Here is a 7,445-nt window from a genome sequence, read left to right on the forward strand (position 1 = left end):
TCAAAAATGAAAATTCCATTTGCTCGGCGTTAGCGTCGCGTTATTGTAGGATGTTTCATACAAATTGTATGGGCATGAGGATTTTTGACAGTTGCTTGGCGCATGACGCGCCAATTTAGGGATGGCAGTTACGATAATTGACGATTGACTGATGCTTCGCTGGTATTTTGGCAAAGCAAATCAAATCAGTTGCTGTTGAGAGTGTTCGGACGAAAAGTTTTCTTAGTGGTAAATAAGCATGAAAAATTTTGGACATTCCAAATCAATGTGGTAGATTCCAATAAATAAATTTATAAATATGTTATATGCACTTATGGTCAGCTGATTAAGTTAAGTGACATTTTGACCAGTTTTGGCTATTTATATTTTTTGTTTATTTAATGTTTACCTTTTTTTTTGCTGACGGTGCTAGGCATTTTCTTCCATATAAAACAAATTGCCAATCATTAAAAATCAACGCGATTTCTTAGCGCTTGAAATTTGCACTTTGAGCTACTAAATTTTAATGGGCTATTAAACTGCATATCTAAAACTTTTCTAGAAATTCTAAATAAAAACCCAAAGCGACAGAATAAGATGCTTTTTTTAGAAATGATCTGTCATTTTCTGATAGAGAATCACTTTATGATAGACATTGATAATTTTCGTGTTGATGTAGATTACTTTCACCAACCATAAATTTAATAAAGAACGCTGCTTTTAATTCTAAAAGCTTCAGTGTTCGATCGCCCTCTTTCACCTTTTCAAAATGACTATGACACAGTTTGTAATGTCTTTTTAAACAAGACATAACATTGCGACTTATAACGCGACAGCAGATCACGCATTGCGCACACACATTCATGTTTTCTATGCAAACAAAATTTATTTCCCATTCCTCCCGAAACATTTTATGCGTGTATTATTCGAATAGTTGCACAGTGAAGTCTCAGCAGCAACTGATTTGATTTGCTTTGCCGAAGTGCTAGCAAAGCATCAGTCAATCGTCAATTATCGTAAAGGTCTGATTATGCATACTTCGCATAACTTCGCACAACCATTTGTACCAGTGCAATAAAAATTTAACTTAAGAAAATGTGAAGAAAAATCTAAACTCAACAGATCGTTAAGTTTTTAAAAGCCCTGCTAATTTATGGGTAACGGAATACATACAAAATACAAACAAAGTTCATACGAAATTACAGTTTGAAGTTTATGCGAAGTTGTGCGAAGTTATGCGGAGTATGCATAATCAGACCATATGACGCACGAAGACGACCATATCATCAATGTTGTGTTTTGCTGCAGAAAATGCCCATTCATTAATGCGCAAATAAACAAATTAAAAAAAAAAGAAGTTTCAAGGTCTGAAAGTTTTTTAGCTTACGGTGGTAGAAGTAGTAGAAATGTAGTGTTATCTATTCCACAAATGTGGTGAAGTCCGAGCACTGGCTGTTGAGCAAAACTTCGATGCTTCGCACACAAGCGCATGTGTGTGATAGTGCAAGTGCCTACCTCTGCACTATTGCATTGATAAAAACCTTATTCAGAATTGCTAATCGATGGTTTGGCTTCATGCTCTCAGTTTCCAACGTTGTGTACTCTTGATCATCTTCAATTGCAAGTCACTCGTCATGTTTTGTATTTTCTATTAATGTGCGCAAGTGGGCAGTCAGATGCCCCCACAAATACAAATAAAAATGTTTAACATGCTCTGCATGTAGCTGGAGCTAATGGCCAATATATTGCAGCCACACTTATTGCTGCAGCAGCAGCGAGAGATTTCGAAGGAGTGCGTCTTGTCTGTGAATGAGAAAATAGGATATGAATTGGCACTATGGAATTCTAATGCTCACATTATACAATAGATTTGTGGGGATTCCGGCTGATTTGGAAGACCACCCTTGGTCACGTCCAGAACGTATTTACCAAGAAGAAAAACCGCAGGGATTGCAGTAGTTTTCCTTGCAATCACCGTTGATGACGCTATGCTTGTAATTTATGGTTTAAAAAGAAAGAAAATTGCATTAATCAAATTCAGGGTGTCCAGATTGTTTAAAAAGAAAAGCGCCATTTCTGAAAAAAGTCGCCAAAAATCGCCAATTTTTGTTTTTATAAAATTCATAAAATCCCCTTAAAAAATCTTTTATTTTAAAACTGAGATCTTGTTATACCATACTTTTTAAAACCAAAAACGAATACAATACCTTCAATAATTCGCTCGCTATTCGTGATAATAAAATTTGTCTATCTTTGCGGCTTCTAATTTTTTTTTTTAATTTTTAAATTATTATGATAGAAGTTTTTTTTTTTATTATGTGCTACTCCCATATTAAACAGGGTATACATACCGCCCATTTGACTAAGTTAATTACACATATATGTGTGTATGAGAAGATGCACAATCCAAGGTGCCGCCGCTTAATTTGCGTTAAACATACATACATATATTAGTACATATTTTTGTGATTCTGATGAGGATGCAATGCTAGCACCGATAGCTAAATAAATATATCAAATATACTTATATTGGCTCGGAGATATCGCCTTTAGTTTCATCTTTGAATTGGAAAACCGAGCGTTAAACAATTCGTATTTTTTTATTTTGAAAAAAAAAAATAAATAAAAATGCTTTGGAGGTCGCGCTAGTCGGTTTAAAAAAAAAAACGCTGATGATTTAAATTTTTTTACTTTCGTGACATGTTATAGTGAAGCTAAAAATGTTGTTTTTACATGTAATTCCGCAGGTATAATTGGAGAATATTCCCTTAATTACATATCTGTCTTGGACAGTTAGAACGGGCCTAGTGCCCGAAAATGTGCCTTAGAAAAGAGACTGCGAGAGAAACGTTGACACTGAACGTTTTAAGCATTGCCATCGGTTCATACTCATTACCAGGGTATATTTAGGGTCGCTTATTAAACATATGATGTCAGTTTCTCAAAATTCAAAATAGCGGATCCAAAATGGCGATCAATTCGAAAAAAAAAAATGCTGGATTGGTTCGAAACTCGGAACTCGGGAATTTTTGCTATCAAATTCTTAAAAAATTACTAAAACTAAAACGTTGATACTGAACGTTTTAAGCATTGTCATATAAAAACCACATTTTTACCTGCCCTATAGCATGTCACGAAAATAAAAAAAATGAAAACATCAGCGTTTTTATAAAAAACCTACTAACGCGACCTCCAAAAGATTTTTTTTTTTCAAAATAAAAAAATATCTGTCTCTTTTTTCTCACAAATAACAATATTTTGATGTATCATTTATGAATTTCCAAAAAGAGTGGTTTTTTGAACCAATCTAATATAAATGTATATTTTTTTACAGACTAGATTCGAAGATAGCGTTAAATTTTCTGGAGCTGGGATACGTTTAATATTTTAGTGTTTTCTAAGATTTTTTTTTGTATTTTGAATCAGCTCTTTTTCTTTATTTCTTCTCTTCAATAACAGAGCTATTGTCCCCTACCTTTAGCAATGCCCGCTAATGTTAACAGCGCGAATAATAATATAGTTATAGCTCGAACTGAATGAAAACGACGTTACAACGACAGATAAGGCCCTCCTCCTTTATGTCAAACTCATACAAATTCATAATGTCGCTGCCGCGTTCAAAGAAATCATGTCGTCATTGACAAAGCGTTTAGATAATAGTTGCGTTCGATAACAAAGTTACCCAACACCAGCCAACAATCAATATCAAGAGAGTAAAACTACGTTCCCATTGACGTAATTTAGAGGTCAATCTTAATTTACGCATAAATTAAGTACAAACTAAGTAATTTCGCCTTGTAAAGTCTCTCAGTAAATTAATATGAAAGTACGTAGTTTATCTTAAACCAAGAACCAAATCACGAGCAAATCAGTGTCGGCTCTAATTTTATCGATAATAATCGAAAAAAGTATTGTCCCACAACTGATATGTCATTGTGTTTGGACGTTTTTGTTTTTAATAATCGCGCGTGGTAGTTTGTAAAATATTTCCAGAAGCTTTCTCTTTTGATCACTCAACTAAAATCTAAAAAATTACCACAAACAACTCATAATATAAAAATATACGCAATTACTCACATTCGCGATCTATTTTCGTTAAATAAACAATAACACAGGGTTGCTACAAAGCTGTCAGGACAAATAAAGAAACACGTGTATGAACGCACTTCATTTAGTGAGGTATTTTAAACGAAACTAAGTATTTTATGTTGGTAATGTGAACATAGTTTAAGCGAAAATTCTCTCCCAAAGAGATGAAAAAGCAAAAAAGTAAACGAACAGGAAATTAGCCATTACTTGCAAAAACCAGAAGAAGAAGACACAGCAGCTGACTTTGTTTATGTTTTATTTGTAAACAAACTGAAATTCATGTTGCCTCCATAGAAGAAAAAAGGAAAGTGAACGTTCAATGTTCGCCAGGAACATTTCTAGAAGTAAAAACTAGTTGGCGCTATCATAAAGTCACATAGCAGGCAGCCAGAAAGCATATAAATACCAAAACTCTGAAAATGCAATTTTGTTTCTTTACAAAAATTGTAACCATATGTTTTCGTGTTGGATAATTTTTGCTGACTAAAATTTTGCCAGTACAAAATGAACGCTTCTCTTGCATCAAAATGAACGCTTGCTCTCTCAATTTTTGTGTGTTGGATAATTTTTTGTCGTTATCGAACACCATCCAGTAAAAATTTGCAAAACTATTACAAATTTTTGACTAGTCGAACGCACCTAATGAAAATAACAAATTGGAAGCTGTGGCCCGTGGCTCGTCGTTTTCAATGTGTTCAGAACTTTACTGATACTACGTTTATGCGTAGGCTAAGGCTCTCTGCACATTGGTCGTCGAATCGTAGTTGCTTCATCGTCACAATCATGATGCAACGATTACATGACGACTACACCTTCGCACACTCGGTCGTGATATTTCAATTCATTTGGCGTCTAAAAATTCACTTGGAGCAGGTATTTTCTGTTTTTCTGGTTGATATTTTCGCGAAATATTTACAAAAACCTGCAATTTTTAAAATATAGACTGTGCTGCAACAATTCTAGACATCATTTTCAAGTAATATCTCTTCTTTTCTTTTCCTGAAATGTGTTTTGTGCATGCACACAGAGACTTTTTACAATTTCATGATATTCTATAGTTAAAACGCTCACATTTATTGAATTTTAGATTAAAAAGCATGAGTGACATAAACAGGATTTACAATACTGGAAAAGTTAAGTGGAATTGTTCAAATACATAATAAATTCAACTAGATTAAAACCAATTTAAATATAATTAGTCTGTTCCTTTGAACTCCGGACTAAAACCTGTGGAACTGTCAAACTACAATTTCACACTCTCAAATGAGAGTAAAAGGAGAACAGATGCAGAAGTGCATAGGAACGCAAAAAGCACTATTTCCTGTAAAAACGTCAGTCGGTTTGTTTACATGTCATTGGTACAACACTGATTTAGCTGAAATATCACTAAATAATTATTAAAATCTATACATATTCAAACATTTCGTTGTTTACTTCCATTTTTTTACAAATATAAGGTACTTTGCTTTCACCGCTGTTAGTTTTTGCTTGCACATGCAAATCAGCTGATCGTCTGACACTTTTCAAGAACTTACAGGAAAAGAAACTCCGGACTAAATCCTGTAACTTCTGACTAGGAACAGTTGCTCAGTTACTCTCTCAAATGTGTTCCCACTTACACGTTTTATGTCAATAGGAACGACTTCCTGTAAGTTCTGACTAAATCCTGGAAACCGGACTGCTATTGGAACAGACTAAATATGATTCATTTCATGGTACCAACAGGTTTTTCAAATTCAAAAGGAGGCCAAAAAAGCCACAACCCTGCTGTTTAGTGTCTCACTAGTGCGTTGGCACCTTTTCAAAGCCTTTTATTTCATGAATTCTTTCGCATCAACATAGTGAGAGTGACTTTTACATCGCGTTAAAACGTCTGTCCACTTCAAACTTCCACTGGAACAATTGGCCGTGTAAACGTTGCAAACCGTCGACTTTGGTGAAGCAATTGGATCGTGTATACTTTGCATTATGTCGACTTTGGCGTCTTCTCTCCTTGGTATCGAGTTTCGAAACGAGTACTTTTTTTTCGATACCTACTCAGTGGCATGATTCAATAATCCAAGGTTAGATAATTATTGACAGCCACGTTTTGACACTCCCTTACAAAAGGTTGCATTTACGAAGGACAGAGAAAGGGGAAGAATGCAACCCCTTGTTGCTAAAATGGTAGTAGAAAAGTACGCAAAGTAGGCCATTAGTAGGAAATTCCTTTTGTAAATTCTAATGTATTTGCAGGAAATCTGGTAGTTCAAACGAAATTTTGAACGAAATATTAATACATCTACGTGAATTACGTAATTTGTGTGCAATTTAGCTGTATAAAAAATGTAAAAGGACTCAAAATTATAATAAAACTTCTATGAGATTAATTAAATATGTGTTAAATGTGCTTCATATGCATATACAAATAAACATATTGCATCAAAGCTTATACTTCTATTTCACAGCAAAGCTACACTTTTTCCAAGTAAATTTGCAAAGAAGTAACACTGTGCCACTGCTAAGGGAGCGATGCGAGAGGGACAACTGTCAGTTTATCGAACCTTGTATTATTGAATCATGACTCAGTGCTTGGTCCAAAGGTATCGTTGCCAAAATTACTTGGTATCGAACGAGAAGTATCGAGTATGTTCTTCATGAACCAATTAGAACAGATCTGACCGCTTGACTACAGAGAACGTAATAGGGAGTTTACATGAGGCGATTTTTCAGGCGATTTTTAGTTGAAAGCAACAATGGCCTGGTGTAAACGGCCTTTCAACTAATCGCTTTCAATGAAGTTGGTCGGCTGCCTACTTTCGTTCAACTTTTGGTTCAACTAATCGCCTGTGAAAGGTGAATCATGTAAATTCCCCACAAAGTATAGAGAAGGACCGAAAACTGTGAATGCCACAGTGACAGTGACCAATATTTGGAATACTTAACAGCGAAAGCAAGATACAAAGCAGAAAAGAATATTAACAGAGCTAAACCTCAGAGAGCGTTTGGAATGTTAATTAAATATGAATATTGATGATTTTTGTGATATTTTGGGAATAGAGTTGTAAATAGAGTTCTTCTTCTTCTTCTTAATTGGCGCTGTAACCGCCTAAGCGATTTTGGCCGAGTCCTAAACAGCACGCCAGTCATTTCTCTTCTGTGCTAACTGACGCCAATTGAAAACGCCAAGTGCAGCCAAGTCCTTCTCCACCTGGTCTTTCCAACGCAGAGGAGGCCTTCCTCTTCCTCTGCTACCAGCATCGCGGCCCGCGTTGAATATTTTCAGAGCAGGAGCCTTTCTGTTTCCGGGCCAAGCCAGCGGAGCCGCTGAATTTTAATTCGCTGCACTAAGTCTATATCGTTGTAAAGCTCATACAGCTCATCGTTAAATCGTCTGC

The sequence above is a fragment of the Rhagoletis pomonella genome, unplaced genomic scaffold, assembly GCF_013731165.1.
Source record: "Rhagoletis pomonella isolate Grant_MI unplaced genomic scaffold, Rhpom_1.0 Rhpom_scaffold_00003, whole genome shotgun sequence".
In the NCBI taxonomy this organism is placed as follows: domain Eukaryota; kingdom Metazoa; phylum Arthropoda; class Insecta; order Diptera; family Tephritidae; genus Rhagoletis; species Rhagoletis pomonella.